Source organism: Saccopteryx bilineata, chromosome 4 (genome assembly GCF_036850765.1).
Source record: "Saccopteryx bilineata isolate mSacBil1 chromosome 4, mSacBil1_pri_phased_curated, whole genome shotgun sequence".
Taxonomy (NCBI): Eukaryota; Metazoa; Chordata; class Mammalia; order Chiroptera; family Emballonuridae; genus Saccopteryx; species Saccopteryx bilineata.
Genome location: NC_089493.1, coordinates 243,378,064 through 243,392,850, shown reverse-complemented (window position 1 = coordinate 243,392,850; position 14,787 = coordinate 243,378,064). Strand labels below are relative to the sequence as shown.

Below are 14,787 nucleotides of genomic sequence, written 5' to 3'. Positions count from 1 at the left end.
GACATTTGGCAAACAATTTAAGTTTTTCAACACAGAATTAATGGGTGCATGTCAGGTACAGTGGTTTTTCACTGAAGAGATAGAATAATAGAGATGTATAGTGAAGTTTCTTCTTAGTGTCCAAGCACCCATCTCTTTCTGCCCACATTCAGGACTTATCAATACATTCTTTATTGCCATATGCATCCTTCTTGGCTAATTTAACATTACCCACTGTGAGGAAAAGGTAGGTAGCAATGTTAGTACTACTCACAATGCCATGCCTCTTCAAAACCTGTTTGTATTGAAAAAAATATAGGCCTTCTTGCCTCTGCAATTTCCTAATTTCATTTATTTAATGCTAGTTACATCATTACTCCTGACTCTACATCATCCATCATGCTGCTCATGAATACTGGCTTCCAGTGACTCTCACAAAAGTTTTATTGCACTTCACTGACAATGTCCACAAATGCAAGTCTTGCATAGAAGATGCAAGGACATGCACATGAAGTTTGTTTTCTGGTCATGTCAAGTTTACTGTTCAGAAAAATGTGGTATAAATATAAAACAACACATCAACCAACCCCATGACTTTCTTGAACGCTTTAAGACATAATCACAGCAAGGCCCTGGCCAGTTGGCTCAGCGGTAGAGCATCGGCCTGGCGTGCAGGGGACCCGGGTTCGATTCCCGGCCAGGGCACATAGGAGAAGCGCCCATTTGCTTCTCCACCCCCACCTCCTTCCTCTCTGTCTCTCTCTTCCCCTCCCGCAGCCAAGGCTCCATTGGAGCAAAGATGGCCCGGGCGCTGGGGATGGCTCCTTGGCCTCTGCCCCAGGCGCTAGAGTGGCTCTGGTCGCGGCAGAGCGACGCTCCGGAGGGGCAGAGCATCGCCCCTGGTGGGCGTGCCGGGTGGATCCCGGTCGGGCGCATGCAGGAGTCTGTCTGACTGTCTCTCCCGTTTCCAGCTTCAGAAAAATACAAAAAAAAAAAAAAAAAAAAAAAAAAAAGACATAATCACAGCATTCCTAAAATGTGATCCTTCTTAGGTTGAGCTCACCTCTGCCTTCTGAACATTACCATCTGTAGGGAGGATAAAGGGAGCATTCCCACTAGGACAAGGAACAGCAACCTGGGAGAGCGTGATAGCCATATCGATTGGAGGCAAGAGAGGATATCATCTGGGAGGGTCCATTTGCACTACAGAGAGTCTCAAAATACTTTGAGAAGATAGGCATGGACACCCTCAGGGGCAGCCCAGGATGGGGTGCTGTGCCTGAAGAGGGGATAGGGTAATCTCTGGGGTGCAGGAGATCATGGGTAAAGGACACCTGCCTCCAATCCTTCAGGTAGTGCAGACTAGAGGTAACGGTCACTACATGGACAGGCAGGAGCCAAAACATGGATCTATATAAATGGCTCAAAGGATAGTAGTGGACCACAGATACCTCAGGGGCCCTAAACACATCCTGTGTACAGCATATTGGAAAAATTTCCCAAAATGATTACATGAGTCTGTTCTTCTGAGAGCTCACAAAAGAAATACATACTTCACTAGCCAGCAACAGTGATTTGCCTACTAGCCACCCTTTAGAACCAGGCTCAGCCATATGAACCCAGTCATGGAGTCCTGGGATGATCCCATAGGTGCAAATTCCAGTTTTTCAGGATTATCTGGTCAACCTGTTATAGGAGACGGAGAGCTACAGATACTGCTAATGGGAGAAGATGAGACCGGGTCCCACTCGTCCCAATCTAGGCCCAGGACACCCTGAATGTGTCATACTAAAAGCCCCTGGAACAGTTCCAGGCATCAGAGAGGGATTTAGAATTTTTCAGGAAAGGCACAGGGCCCCTCAAAGGCATGAGTCCTGAGACAGGGACCCTACTTGCCCCAGTCTGAGGGTAGAACCATTGCTAGACACAGCAGCTCATAATTTTAAGTTGCCATTCCCAGAATCATGCAGTATACACAGACATATAATATTTATCTCCTAGTTTATATTAAGTCAAGCTAAATTTAATTAAATGTGTCAGTATTTCTTGACACTCCACAAAATGGCAAGGTGTTTCATAATTGGAACAAATATGGAAAATTATTATTTAGTCTAATTTGCCATTTACATTATTATTGGCAATACCAAAGCCACGTAAGTTACGTCGCTTGACATTTCACCTCCACCTTCCCACCCTACCCTACCTTCTGCCACTGGGTCCCAAAGTATAAGGTGGCTTCTCTCACTGCATCTAATGCAGTGGCCTTGACTTAGCACCATGCAAGGTACTGCTTACCACTGGTGCTCAGTCAATACTTCCCAAACACATGACCCAAATTCCCAAACCCAGATGGCTCTATGAGAGTTCTCTTAGCTCACTTCCACAGACCATGGGGCAATGATACAGCAGAAGTTAATTACATTATGAACAAGAGGTTTCAAAACCTAGAGAATCCTGAAAGAGCCTCGGCACTGACCCCAGTGACGGAATAAAGAAATAGGCAGCTGTGATCACTCCAGTGTAATCCAATTAATCACCACGGGCCCAGAATATAATGGGAGACAACCAGGACTACTACTGCAGCAGCGCTAAATGAACTTCCTCCACCACCATCACACGGCAGGAAACGATTCATCATGCTAAAGCCTGAAGCTCATTTTCCACATGAAAAATTAACTTAAATAGATATAATTTAATGGAACCACGGAAAACAGGTACATTTCCACAATGTTTAGGGATTTTTTTTTTTTTTAAATCAAGAGCTTTCTGGCTAAATGATGATCAAAGATAGTCGTACTGACCTCAGTGAAGTTCATTGTAAAAGAGCTATTGTTGACCTTCCCTGGTGCAGATTTTGCATGTGCCCTTGATTGAATAAGTAAACAATTTTGCCTCTCTCTGAGTGTGTGTGTGTGTGTGTGTGTGTGTGTGTGTGTGTGTGTTTCTTTTTGTTCTTGGTGACTTTCTATCTCCTAAGGGCATAAGAGTGATGATCTCCATGATCTCAAAACCTTATACCAGACACCATAGTAAACCTGCCTCAGTCTTCCTCCTTCAGCCTGACCACCCAAATAGAGTGTTCTGGCTATAGTCATTTGCTTAGTAATGAAAGTTTTTTGGAGTTCTATGGATTTCAAGGACATGTTTGCTTTTCTCAAAAGACTGGAACAAATATATTCTATGCTTTTCAAAATGACTGGAGGTAGATAACAGTGTGGACCAGGGTCCCCAATGAGGGATTCTTAGAACATGCAGATTTTAAACTGGCCTTGAAGAAAAGGGAGGGTGTGACCAGACACAGAGAAGGAAGGAAAATGTCCCAAGAGGGGAGATGAGAATGGTCAAGGCACAGAGGTTAGACCTTCATAGAAAACGGAGGGGACCTGAGAGGTGGGAAGTTTACCTGCATCATTGGTATGTAAAATAATAGTGGTTAAAGACAACACCAGCTAGAAATGGTGAAGCCAAATTAGAAAATTGGTATGTGTAAATTCATAGTAGATAAGCTAAAAAAAAATAAAGCACAACAGGGGCTTTTTATTAAAAGATAGCCAGTGGAGAATGCTTTTTAAATGAGAAAATTCTACAATAGACAATATCTCCTGATTTTTCAGATTGTTATATATCAGTTTTAGATATGATTAGATTGTCAGAACACAGAATCTGTAAGGTCCTCTTTAATAATAGAGTGTGAGGTAGTGGGAACAGCCAATGGTCTGCAAGTCAGAACTCTGAGCTCTGGGACCAGCTCCCGAGCCAAACCACTTAGTAGCTTTGGCTAAATCTAAGAAATTATTATAACCAAACTTAGAGAAGAATAAATTGATTCTCCTGCCAGTATGGTTTTTAATAATATTTACTGCGCCCTTACTGTCTCCATGTTAAGACATCACACCTTCGGAGATTTCCGCATCCTGTAAGATCACCATTATTGCCCTCATCTTACATATGAAGAAACTGAGGCTGTAGGATCAGAGCCCAGGTCTGACCAGGTCCAAGGCCTAAATCCTCAACCCCTCCACCATCCTGAGTCCATCTTGCCCCCAGAAGTGCCCCCTCCTTCAGATGTTGCCGAGTGTAGGAAAGTGAGAGGATGCCTTCATCAGTGGAGTAGAGATGTGGAGATCCAATCATAGCTACGAAGGACTTTCTCTTGCTTATCAATATTTTCAATATAATAAATGTGTGCAAGCTGTGTGTTGGCAGTTTCAAGTCTCCTGGAAATCGTAGGGGCATCAAAGATTTAGCTTTTCACCAGGCTGGGAAACTCTACAGGAAATCCTTCCTTTTACAGATCCCCAGTTCCATAGCTGTACAGTTTTTTGAGCTACAGGCTATCGGCACAGAGCCGTCTATTTCGACACAAAGCTCTGCTTATAGCTGGGCCAGCCTCTCATCCCCTTTGCAGTTATGCCCGTCTGATGAACCCCAGCATCTGCCGCTCCCTGGCTTCGTGGCGCTGGGCAAGCCAGGGCGCCTCCCTGAGCTTCTTTCCTAGCACTAATGTAAGAATGATAATAGTACCGATCTGGAGATTAAATGAGATAATACATGTCAAGCCCGTGGCAAAGTGCCTTGCCTAATATAAAGGCTCAGTAAATATTAACAATGTTGTTACTATATTTCCTCATGTATAAAACGCACTTTTAGAAAAATTTGGGGTCTAAAAACTGGGTGCATCTTATACAGTGGTTGTAGTTTTTTTATTTGCATTTCCCATGTTTTCGCACTTGTTTTTGTGCTCATTGTTGAAGACAATGATTTGTCATCAGACACAGGTGAGGACAAGCTAATGGATGAGAGTTTTGACAGTGATGAGTTGTATGAATTTTATGATGAATAAAAATTGAGTTCAATAACTTTATGTAATACATTTTATTTTTCAAATTCTGGGCCCCAAAATTAAGGTGCGCCTTATACACGGGTATTTCCCTGTTCTGTATTGGTTCATATGCTTCTTCCTACTCGGAAATCTTCCCTTCTTCTCAATGACCTCCCACAATGTTCCCACTTCTTTCAGGACAGGTTGAGTCTTACTTGTTCCAGGCCCTTTGGTTTATCTCTTTTCTGGACACCTGGGTCCACACATACTGATGAACAGTCCCATAGGCTCAAGTACTTCACTGTTTGCCAGTCATTTCATAGGCAGATTGTTGTCACCCCAGCATGCTGTCATTGCTGAGGAAACAGGATCCCAGGCCCTAATGCTGGCTATTCCCGGGCGGTAAGACGAGACATTCACTGTTTAGTAGAAGAAGAAAAGCGAGTCGCTTGAAGGGTGTCCAGAGCAGTCACAGTAAGTTAGGTAGGAGATTGGGTAAGATGCAGACTGCCTTCCTAAGCCTTGCTGAAAATCGCTCCTTGGGTTCTGAGTTGACACACAGCGTAGGTACAAAAGTGATCAGGTTAGAAAACTCCAGTTGGGTCGTAGGTCTGATGCTCTCTGTTACTGTTAAGCAAACTTTTCCAATATGCTTTATAAAAATAAAGCTGGAGACCTGGCCAGTTGGCTCAGCGGTAGAGCATCGGCCTGGCGTGCAGGGGACCTGGGTTTGATTCCCGGCCAGGGCACACAGGAGAAGCGCCCATTTGCTTCTCTACCCCCACCCCCTCCTTCCTCTCTGTCTCTCTCTTACCCTCCCGCAGCCAAGGCTCCATTGGAGCAAAGATGGCCCGGGCGCTGGGGATGGCTCCTTGGCCTCTGCCCCAGGCAGCAGAGCAATGCCCTGGAGGGGCAGAGCATCGCCCCCTGGTGGGCGTGCTGGGTGGATCCCGGTCGGGCGCATGCGGGAGTCTGTCTGACTGTCTCTCCTCGTTTCCAGCTTCAGAAAAATATAAATAAATAAATAAATAAATAAATAAATAAATAAATAAAAATAAAGCTGGAAATTGAATTCCCATTTGGCTCTATATGTTCATGCTTTCTACTGTCATTGTTGCTATGGCTGAAAGGCTACCATTGTGAAGGTCACAGAGCCCTCTTAACCTTCCTAAAAGCAGAGAAGGCAACCAAAGACTGTTATCAAAACTAGAGCTGTCTGTCCCTCTCACCGTATAATTTCTCATATTCATGGCAGCAGATGGTAACTTTATGATGAATCAAACAAACTGGTGAGTAATTGTCCAGGGAAGCAAAAGATGAGAACATGTCCTCATCTCTCTAATCCAAGAATAATTTTTTAAGCAGCACAATTAATTGACAGTTGTTCTAACTTGCCAGAGAATAAAAAAAAAATGGATAAAATCCAAGTAGAACTTTACCAAATTTTAATGTCTAGGGGAAATATCATCTCTACATTTGAATTATTCAACACTGTTTTAAGTTTCAAAGTGGGCCTGAAAAACATATTTATAATTATTAACAATGTTTGCATAGAGTAATGGGTATTGCTAAACAGCCTCCAAAAGTATTTGCTTAAGTGGGTAAACAGCAACTCTCTTCTGACACAATTAATTTTCTAGGGAACCCTTTCTTCATATACTATATGAGCCAAATATCAACCTAATCCTGGCCAAATGATCACAAAATCAATACTAATGGAGGTAAAGAAAATAATGATTTACTTTACATTTACATTTTAAAAATTCTTTAAAAAAATTCAAATTCTATGACTCCACATATAATTTTTGGGTCATGTTCATTAAGTTATCAAAAACACTTCCAATCATTGAATAATTCACCCTTGGCCTCTCTGACCACACAGGTCATCTGTTGTTTTGTCTTCCTGGTATCTACTCTCCCTTCCTCTGACGATGCCTTTCTGGTTTCCCTGTGGGGTTCACCTCTCTCCCACTCTGACTTTCTGTGCTTTGACGTAGCTTGACCACCCCTCTGGGTTTCTGGGTAAGCATTTCATAACCCCTCACCTAGAAGGAACTGGAACCACTTGGACTTTCCTTCATCTCTTATCTCTCCTATCCTCTACCTCTTGCTTCATTCCTCTCCATCTCTACAGATCTGCCTTCTCCACTCCTATCTTCACAGGGCAGAACATGCACCCCCAACCCCCAGCTACAAAGTTTGTTGTCATAGTCCCATGCTCATACAAACACCTCCAGCTGGGTCCTAGGTCTGCTGCTCTCTGGTTACTGCTAAGCAAGCTTTTCCAATATGCTTAGTCATGTCATAAACTCTCCTATAAAAATAAAGCCAGGTGTCTTTACATCCCTATTCCAAAAGACCAAGAAATTCCAAGAAGCACATATTCATCTACCACTAGACCAGACATCTATTGCTAAGAATGCAAGGGCTTAGATTAGCAGAGTTGTTTGGCGCATTCCTCAAAAATCTGGGATCAAACACCAAAAAAGAAAGCAGGTTATTCACCTGAGTGATAAGCCAAAGGTGGTATACTATAGTCTCTTTATTCCATTTTAATCACAGTGATTTTTTTTCCTCCGCAATGTGTCAATAGTGCCCAAATCACACAGAGTGGTGTTCCATCAAGTGAAAGATGGCCTACCATGATTCAAACAAGGTGGCAAAACTCTGGAAATCTGGATAGCAATGTCTGTTATAAAAAGAATCTGACATTCTCATAGCAACAATGGTATTGGTGTCACCTTCCACAAAGGATGATAACAGTGATCTAAGTGATTAGGTAGGATTTTACAGGGGCTTTTTCATCTACCTTATATACTCAGATGCCTCCATACAGGTTTCTAACAGCCAAGCCAGCAGAGAATTATTTTTTGTTGTCTTTATAAGTTTCACAATACGAGCCACAGTTGAGATATATTAAAAACATTTTGCAGGTGACAAATGATTGGTATTTAATATGGTGTTTCAAAGGCAAGTTAACAAAGAAAAAGAATATTTACATAAATTGGAAAAATTTCCTGGAACATCTAAATTATTGTCCACATTTTGCTCCTTGAAAGCATATATGTATATTTAATAAACTTAACCATATGGAATTTAATGCAAGCCTGACATATTACTAAATAGCTTTAGAACAAAAAGATGTCCAAAATGAGGAAAAGAATTAGAACTTCTTTACACCATAACACCACAGAGACTCTATTAGTCGACAAATATGCGGGCAGATCTCAAAATATTTTTACATTATGTATGTTCCACTAACATTGTGAAGGGAAAAAATACTTTACAGCATAATTTAGTAAACATCTCCTCAGAATCCTAGTCCCTTGTTTAGCTGTTAGTCCTGTGTTAACGTTGCAAAATCTTTGGATTGCCCTAGGTTGTCATGTGCTGATCTGTGTTTTGGCTTCCTCTTCCCGGCTGGATTACAAACTCCATCAGAGCCCAATGCCTGGCATAAGTGGGCACACAATGGATGTTGTGTGAGTGACTGACTGTAAAAATCAACAGTAATTTGCTATCTGAAGACAACTAGATTAGCAAGGAATAGTCCAGTTGGCAATACCCAGAGTTACCATAGGATCATTGTTTTATTCATGGTCCACAAGGGGAAACATGTTTCAGTTGTTTATTTTACTTTTTCAGCTGTCCCTAGAACTTTTTTTTCTTTTCTTTTTTGTATTTTTCTGAAGTTGGAAACGGGGAGGCAGTCAGACAGACTCCCGCATGTGCCCAACCAGGATCCACCTGGCATGCCCACCAGGGGGCAATGCTCTGCCCATCTGGGGCATTGCTCTGTTGCAACCAGAGCCATTCTAGCGCCTGAGGCAGAGGCCATAGAGCCATCCTCAGCGCCTGGGCCAACTTTGCTCCAATGGAGCCTCGGCTGCAGGAGGGGAAGAGAGAGACAGAGAGGAAGGAGAGGGGTGGAGAAGCAGATGGGCGCTTCTCCTGTGTGCCCTGGCTGGAAATCAAACCCGGGACTTCTGCACACCAGGCCAATGCTCTATCACTGAGCCAACCGGCCAGGGCATATCCCTAGAACTTTTAACAGTGCACGGCACAGACAAGAGACTGCATAAACATTTGTTAAATGAGCAAATTAATTCCACCAATAGTCCAAGACAACAGGAGGGGTCTGCATTAATTTAACTTTCTACACACAGAACCACCCTTCTACATACCTACTTCTAATCTAAATAATTATAGAGAAACCAGAAGAAAAAATATGAAAGCTTTGGAAAGGGACTTTTGAGAAAAGCCTTGGTTGGCTGGAGTTGTCTCCCTTGTGGGTTGTTACTAACCTGTTATCTGATACCTTTTACTTTTTCTTCTCCGTAGTATGTAATTGCATGCGGCCCCTTTCATTTATTTTAACTTGTATGACAAAGCTGAGATCTGACTTCATTAATTGCCTCACTTATATGTAGAATTATCATATGAAATGTTACATGCAACTGCCAGTCATTCTGAATAAGAAGAAATGTGGAATCTAATGAACAAAATAAATAAGAGAGAAACAGACTCATAGATACAGAGAACAGACTGACGAATGCCAGGTGGAAGGGGGGCTGGGGACTGGGTTAAAGGTGAAGGGATTGAGAAGTAGAGACTGCTAGTTACAAAATAGTCACAGGGATGTCAAGTACAACATAGGGAATATAGTCAATAATATTATAACTATGGATAGTGCCTCACTGATGGGTACTTGAAAGATAGGGGCATCACTTTATAAATTACACAATTGTCTGATCACTATACTGTATACCTAAAACCAATACAAAATAATATTGGCCGTCAAAAATACGTAAGTAAAATATTGCATTAAAATAAAAAAAGAAATATCTTAAAGTACAGTAAAGAGTTTGACTACACATAAAAAAGAGCTTCAAAGTAATTAAATATTGAAAGTCTCCCTAATAAGGGTAATAAAATGGTCTTATTTAGAGATCTTTAGAGCAGAAAAAGCAAAACATTTTCCAAGTTTTACAAAAATCCCCAGAAGAGATTTATCCTCAATGGTTTTATGAGTTTCCCATCTGCTCTCAGAATCCCGACTCCTTCTCCTTCCTTAACAAACGCATCCCTAGCTCAGTTTTTGAAGTCAAAACATAAAGCAACTCGGACTTTGGCTAATTTATTAAATTAATTTCTGCCTTCCAAGTTTCCAAGTATATAAAGGAATTATTTTCTCTAAACTAAGAGGATGGGGAGAGATGCCATTTCCACATACAGGCATGTACATCGTAAAGGAATATGCCCTCACTCCCATGTGCAGACTGGTATTATTCATTTTCTATTCATCTTCTCAGAAATTACTTTAATCCAGTCTGGAAAATAAAACACACTTTAATATAGATACTTTCTGTTTTCTAACCATATACTTATTTGCATTTTCAGCTCTTAATTGAGTTTGTAATATTTAAAAAGTGCTCTTTAAATGTACAGTCCTTTGATATTAACTGCTTTTTTCAGTTTATGTACTTAATAGACTATCCCCAGGCCCAAAGTCACCATAAGTAATTGGTGATCGAGTTAGATCAGCGTGTTTTTGTCAAAGCCCATGTTACCCAGAGCCTTTTTAAAGTATTTATGGCATTCTGGTCCATTTATTTATCTTTTTTATTTTTCTATGGTTTTTTCTTCTAGTCCAGGGGTCCCCAAACTACAGCCCGCGGGCCACATGCGGCCCTCTGAGGCCATTTATCTGGCCCCCACTGCACTTCCGGAAGAGGCACCTCTTTCATTGGTGGTCAATGAAAGGAGCACATTGACCATCTCATTAGCCAAAAGCAGGCCCAAAGTTCCCATTGAAATACTGGTCAGTTTCTTGATTTAAATTTACTTGTTTTTTATTTTAAATATTGTATTTGTTCCCGTTTTGTTTTTTTACTTTAAAATAAGATATGTGCAGTGTGCATAGGGATTTGTTCATAGTTTTTTTTTATAGTCCGGCCCTCCAACGGTCTGAGGGACAGTGAACTGGCCCCCTGTGTAAAAAGTTTGGGGACCCCTGTTCTAGTCCCTTCTCTGGGTCATATCATCTATGTCCAGGAATTGCCAAATATTATCAGAATTGCATATAGCCCAAACTCCTACTCTAAGTTCTAGACCCATCTATCAATTTTCCACATGACATTCTCTTTTGGACATTTCAAATGTCTCTTTGAATCCACAAATCTAAATCGTAATTCATAATCTGCTCTTAAATTCTCCTCCCCTAAAATACATGGGCCTCTTCCAGAAACGTCTGTCTTGGGGACTGGAACTACCTACCATCTATTCAGCTGTACAAGCCAGAAAGCACTGTCTCAGTAAGGCCTCCTGACTTCTTCCTCCTAAAGGATCTTTAAAACGTATTGTCTGTACTCCTGTAGCACCACTTAGCCAGGCTACATTATCTTTTACGCGATAGCCATCCTGACCCCACTCTTGCCTCCCCTTCAATTCATTCTTGACTATGTAGGCAAACAGCTTATAAAATAATAAAATATCAAACAAAATAAATAAAATAGGACCTTTCCATTCTGATAATGTTATAAAGACAATAAAATCCCAAACCCGGTATAACATGACCAAGGCTGTTCCTCTATGGTGACGCATGACTGAGATGTCATGCATTTCTTTTTCCATGCCCTACTAGAGCCCCAACTTTACCATGTGTGGGTACATCCTTAATAAGTCCAACACCTCACTAGACTAAATGATCTTGAAGGCAAGAATAATGTACCTTTTTCTAACCATTTTATTCTAACACTAACATAGTTCATAGCACCAATACATTCTCAACAAATATGGTTCCCTAAGAGAACAGACAGATAACCTTTTATTAAAGGATAGGTAGCTATCTGTAGGTATGACTTCATAAAACAATAGCTACAGAACCACTTCTCTACATAACCCTTCTACCTCTTCCAGAATATTTGAAATCCAAAAACTAAGAGACAAGGCCTTTTATTCCACTATTTGAAAAAGGTTTTACAATAGAAATGCCCTTGGGAGCCGGATGGAAATATTTGTAGGTCCTGGAGACAGTGTGTCAAAGAGGAAAAAAAAAGGAAAATGAAAGGGAGGCTGCTTATGTTGTCAAGGTCCCCAAGGCCTTGGAAGAGTCACCTGACAAAAGCCTGTGCCAGATTTTCTGTTCTAGGGCTTCCATATTCACTTGTGTCATTAAACTCTAGGGTATTACGGCTAAGACAATTGAAAAAGCTGTGATCCTCTGGAAAAGGGATGTAATTATCTCTGACAATACTTCTGATGGACAGACTCTAAGATGACCATGATTATTTCCACTTTCTGATACCCCAGGTTCTTGTGTAATCCCTCCTACTGAGTGTTCGCAGGACCTGTGATTTGTTTCTAAACAAGAGAATAAGGCAAAGTTGATGAGTGGTCACTTCCTCAATATTATTACATAATATTAGAATTTTTTTCTAGCTCACCAACTAGCACAAGTATGTCTTCCAAAAGTGAGAAAGAGAAGTCTAGATAGAATTAATCCCTAGTCCATTTCTGTTTAACTCTTGAGACATTCTGAGTTTAACAAAATATGTATAATATAAGTATGTAGAAAACACAAAACATTGATTTAAAAATAAACCAACATTATTATTGTAGACACTTTAAAAAGCCATCTGGACCCTTGTGCACTGTTGGTGGGCATACAGACTGGTGCAGCCACTATAAAAAAGGGTATGGAATTTCCTCAAAAAATTAAAAATGGAGACCGTGGCCGGTTGGCTCAGCGGTAGAGCGTCGGCCTGGCGTGTGGGGGACCCGGGTTCGATTCCCGGCCAGGGCACATAGGAGAAGCGCCCATTTGCTTCTCCACCCCCCCTCCTTCCTCTCTGTCTCTCTCTTCCCCTCCCGCAGCCAAGGCTCCATTGGAGCAAAGATGGCCCAGGTGCTGGGGATGGCTCCTTGGCCTCTGCCCCAGGTGCTAGAGTGGCTCTGGTCGCGGCATAGCGACGCCCCGGAGGGGCAGAGCATCGCCCCCTGGTGGGCAGAGCGTTGCCCCTGGTGGGCGTGCCGGGTGGATCCTGGTCCGGCGCATGCGGGAGTCTGTCTGACTGTCTCTCCCCGTTTCCAGCTTCAAAAAAAATAAAAAAAAATAAAAAAAAATTAGAATGGAACTGAATTATGATCCAGCAATTCTATGTCTGAGAATATATCCAAAGAATCCCAAAACACTAATTCGAAAGAACATATGCACCCCTAGGTTCATTGCAGCATTATTTACAATTGCCAAATGAACCTCAATAGATGAGTATATTTAAAAAATGGCTGGCCTGACCTGTGGTGGCGCAGTGGAAGGAGTGTTGAACTCGAGCACTGAGGTCACTGTTTCAAAACCCTGGGTTTTCCCAGTCAAGGCACATATGGGAGGCAACTACTATGAATTGATGCTTTCCGTTCCTCCCCACTTCCCTTTCTCTTTCTCTCTCTCTTTCTCCTGTCCTCTCTCTAGAATCAATAAATAAAATCTTTGAAAAAATAGTGACTATACATATATACTAATGGAATACTACTCAGCCAGAAAATAGAGTGTTCACATTGGAAGACTCATTATTAAGATCCTACTTTCTCCAAAACTAATAAATAGATTCAACAGAAAGTGACCAGTACCACAGCAGGTCATTTTGTAGATATCATTAAAATGATTCTAGAATTTATATGGAATGTCAAAAGACCTATAATATCCAACATTTCCACCATTACCACCTTGCCTCAGAGAGTATATGGCAAGTTACTTCCCAAATGGAGTAATACTAAATGGCCCAAATGGGTTTCTCCTATACTTGACAATTGCATTAAATTTAAAGATGATTAATTTTTCACAAAAATGTGACTGATTCATTTTATTATTATTATTTTACTTTTGGTTGTTTTGTGTAGATCTACAAATTTCTAATTTTGAATCTTGATGGTCAAAGCATTGATGTTGTAAAGACCTATGATACCATTGTTTTAAAGTATCATTGTATGAAGGAAGGAAGTTAAATACTTATTTTCAACTCAATTTTAATTTTTTTGGTATTTTTCTGAAGTGAGAAGCAGGGAGGCAGAGAGACAGACTCCCACATGCACCTGACCAGGATCCACCTGGCATGCCCACTAGGGGGCAATGCTCTGCCCATCTGGGTGTTGCTCCATTGCAACCAGAGCCATTCTAGCACCTGAGGTGGAGGCCATGGAGCCATCCTCAGTGCCCAGGACAACTTTGCTCCAATGGAGCCTTGGCTGCAGGAGAGGGAGAGAGAGAGAGAGAGAGAGAGAGAGAGAGAGAGAGAGAGAAAGGAGAAGGGGAAGGGGAAGGGTGGAGAAGCAGATGGGCACTTCTCCTGTGTACCCTGGCTGGGAATCAAACACGAGACTTCCACACGCTGGGCCAACACTCTATGACTGAGTCAGCCAGCCAGGGCTTTCAACTCAAACTTTTGAAATATTTACTTAATAAAAGAATGTCTCAACCTTGGCCTGGTGGTCCTGATAAATGAATTCTATTTCTGATTTTTATACTGATTCTCTACATCTGTGTCTTCATAGGTGTGTATATAAAGTGGCCATTTACTTTTTTCTACTCTTATTTCCATTATTGGCCCACATCTTTCAAGTTATATTTTCTCTATACAAATTAGGCTTGCAAGGTTAGTCATAGAAATTTGAGGCCTTCTAAGACACTGTGGTTTTAATTCTGGCAAGCCTACCACTGTACAGTGATGTTTTGTAACAGGGATGTGGAAAATAATTAGCTAGGATTTACCAAGTTAGGCTAGCAGACAGTATCATTTTCTTCAACTCTACTTTTTTCTGAATAAAATTGTTATTCTCTATATATCAGCATCAATTTCTGACTAAACACTTCTGACATCCAGAGTTAATAATGTTTGGAGCAAGCCGTTAAGAAATAGCTACCTAATGTGACAACAACGTGGTTTTTAATCAAACAATGGCATTTGGAGCATTGCATCAAAACCACTGAT

General features: G+C 41.4%; 1 protein-coding gene across 2 annotated transcripts in view; it reads right to left on the bottom strand.

Annotated features, from left to right (window-relative positions):
- KCNN2 (potassium calcium-activated channel subfamily N member 2) overlaps positions 1–14,787 on the bottom strand; it is a 565,243-nt gene that overhangs the window by 472,248 nt on the left and 78,208 nt on the right. The gene's annotated exons all lie outside the window — the stretch shown is intronic.